This window comes from Salvelinus sp. IW2-2015, linkage group LG20, assembly GCF_002910315.2.
Source record: "Salvelinus sp. IW2-2015 linkage group LG20, ASM291031v2, whole genome shotgun sequence".
Lineage (NCBI taxonomy): Eukaryota > Metazoa > Chordata > Actinopteri > Salmoniformes > Salmonidae > Salvelinus > Salvelinus sp. IW2-2015.
In genome coordinates, this window is record NC_036860.1 from 77,794,018 (window position 1) to 77,797,271 (window position 3,254).

The window sequence follows — 3,254 nt, forward strand, 5'->3', positions numbered from 1 at the left end:
TACTCAAGTGTTTGTTCACTTGTTGTTAAGAAGAAAGAGTAACAGCTTGTTAGGGTGTCATCTTGTGTCGTTTGGAAGACTCAGATGGGTTATTTTGTATTATATATTAGAAAATGTTTTTACCAAAGCGGTCACACAATAATCACTCATTAAATTAATGAGTCAGTCCGGAGGGTGTTGTCAGTCCAGGAGGGTGTTAAATTAATGAGTGAACACAGAGTTGGAGGAAGCACAGCATTCTGAGAATAGTGGAGGACGTCTTGGAATCTTTTGTTATTATGGGGGATTGTGCCTTTACAGCAAAAGTAATTTGTCGCTTAGCACACAGTGGCTGAGTACCCTACAGTCTCAGTGTGTGTGTGTGTGTGTGTGTGTGTGTTGTGTGTGTGTGTGTGTGTGTGTGTGTGTGTGTGTGTGTGTGTTGTGTGTGTGTGTTGTTGTGTGGTGTGTGTGTGGTGTGTGTGTGTGTGTGTGTGTGTGTGTGTGTGGTGTGTGTTGTGGTGTGTTGTGGTGTGTGTGTGCGCGCACGTGCTGGGTGAAGAGTTATCATTTTCTGAAGTAGTGTGCTAAGGGTGTGGCAAGAGATTTAATGTGTTGAACCCCTGTGTAATCTTTAAGCATAGGTTATTTTTCTGTCGTCTGTAGTCTTTAAGCATGGGTTATATTTGTGTTTTATGTCTTTAAGCATGGTTATATTCTGTGTTTTATGTCTTTAAGCATGGTTATTTTCTGGTTTTATGTCTTTAAGCATGGGTTATATTCTGTGTTTATGTCTTTAAGCATGGGTTATTTCTGTGTTTTATTGTCTTTAACATGGGTTTTTCATGTGTTTTGCTTTAAGCATGGGTTATATTCGTGTGTTTATTTGTCTTAAGGCATGGTTTATTTTCTGTGTTTTATGTCTTTAAGCATGGGTTATATCTGTTGTTTTATGTCTTTAAGCATGGGTTATTCTGTGTTATTCTGTCTTAGATGGGTTATATTCTGTGTTTTATGTCTTTAAGCATGGGTTATTTTCTGTGTTTATGTCTTTAAGCATGGTTATATTTCTGTGTTTTATGTCTTTAAGCATGGGTTATATTTCTGTGTTTTATGTCTTTAAGCATGGGTTATATTCTGTGTTTGTTATGTCTTTAAGCATGGGTTATTTTCTGTTTTAAGTTTTTAAGCATGGGTTATATTCTGTGTTTTATGTTTTAACATGGGTTATTTTCCCTGCTGTTTTATGTGATATTTCCAGAGCTAAACCATTCCAATGTTGTGACGGTCCAGCTCACAATTTTTAAACTCCAGGCAATAGTGAACCTTCTACGTTTTGCCTCAGCATTTAGGCTAGAAATGACTGTATAATGAATGCCAGCGTAGAGAGACAGACTGTCCCTCTGGTGATTAGGCAAAACTGGCACTTGTCAACACTGTCTGCTGTTGGGTAAGTGTAGTTAGTCTGTTCTAAACTACAGGAATGACCATACATCATGTGAATCATTCGATAAGCTATGACCCTGCCTGCCTCTAACTTGTGTGTGTGTGTTCGCGCGCGCGCACGTACATGCCGGGGGAAGAGTTATCTTCTGATAGTGTTAGGTAAGGTGGCAAGAGATTTATGTGTTGACACCCTGTGTATATCTTTAAGCATAGGTTATTTTCTGTGTTGGATGTCTTTAAGCATGGGTTATATTCTGTGTTTTATGTCTTTAAGCATCGGTTATATTCTGTGTTTTATGTCTTTAAGCATGGGTTATTTTCTGTGTTTTATGTCTTTAAGCATGGGTTATTTTCTGTGTTTATATCTTTAAGCATGGGTTATATTCTGTGTTTTATGTCTTTAAGCATGGGTTATATTCTGTGTTTTATGTCTTTAAGCATGGGTTATATTCTGTGTTTTATTTCTTTAAGCATGGGTTATATTCTGTGTTTTATGTCTTTAAGCATGGGTTATTTTCTGTGTTTTATTTCTTTAAGCATGGGTTATTTTCTGTGTTTTATGTCTTTAAGCATGGGTTATTTTCTGTGTTTTATGTCTTTAAGCATGGGTTATTTTCCCTGCTGTTAGTGATATTCATGTCTATTCACCAGAGCTAAACCATTCCAATGTGTGAGGTCCAGCTCACAATTTTTAAACGTCCAGGCAATGAATGAACCTTTCTACATTTGCCTCAGCATTTAGGCTAGAAATGACTGTATAATGAATGCAGGTAGAGGACAGACTGTCCCTCTGGTTGATTAGGCAAACTGGCACTTGTCAACACTGTCTGCTGTTGGTGGTAAGTGTAGTTAGTCTGTTCTAAACTACAGGAATGACCATACATCATGTGAATCATTCGTAAGCTATGACCCTGCCTGCCTCTCTTAGAATCTCCATTACACTGTCAGGCTGAACCATAACACCCTYGATTTGCTGACTGTCCAAAAACATCAACTACTATAAACCACACAGAGTGCCAACAGTGCCATACATTTCTCCCTGATTTTCACAGAGGTAATGAATATGAATCTCTGAGTCCTAACAGTGTAGCACCCCACTAAGAGCCCATTAAAGAGTAGTGAGCTATAGAGACAGCCATGCTGCAGATAAATGGTCTCGTTTTCTGGAGGATGTGAGCAGGAGATAAACAACAGCAGTGATAGATGGCGAGTCAATGTGATGGAAAATCTGGTGGCCGTGACAATCAGTCTGATCTCTCAGGCAGAAAATGAACAAAGTGACTGGGCTCCACCAACTATGTAAATCCTGTTGTGTAGCGGGTAGAAAGAGTCTACGACACTTCTATGTGTGTTTCTACTACTGTATCTCACCTGGTGTGTGGAAGCATGCATATTATGCAGCTTATAGGTGTGGTGTGTGTGTGTGTGTGTGCGTGCGTGCGTTGCGTGCGTCGCGTGCGTGCGTGCGTGCGTGCGTGTGCGTGCGTGCGTGTCTGATGCACCTCCTTTCTCTGCCTGTCCGTATGTGGGTGTTAGTGTGTACATATTGGATGTCAGGGGTCATTGATAGAACTGCTTTCAAGCAGGAGTTGGAGATCCTGCAGACGGCTGGTTGCCTTCAGAAAGAATGGAGCTCATGTTAATATTTATTACAGAATAGCTTTTAGGGCTTGCTTCCATTGTTGTTGACGTTGTTTCTCAATAGTTTCAACTCCCAATAGGCTCAATGATTTGCAACACAAAGCTTCAAACAATGTTCATAGTTACATAAGCAAATATGGTAATCAGCTAGTAGAAATGTGCACCGTTGTTGTATTTTCCTCTCTCTC

General features: G+C 39.7%; 1 protein-coding gene across 1 annotated transcript in view; it reads left to right on the top strand.

The window, feature by feature from the left end:
- Positions 1–3,254, top strand: part of gas7a (growth arrest-specific 7a) — a 95,313-nt gene that overhangs the window by 27,496 nt on the left and 64,563 nt on the right.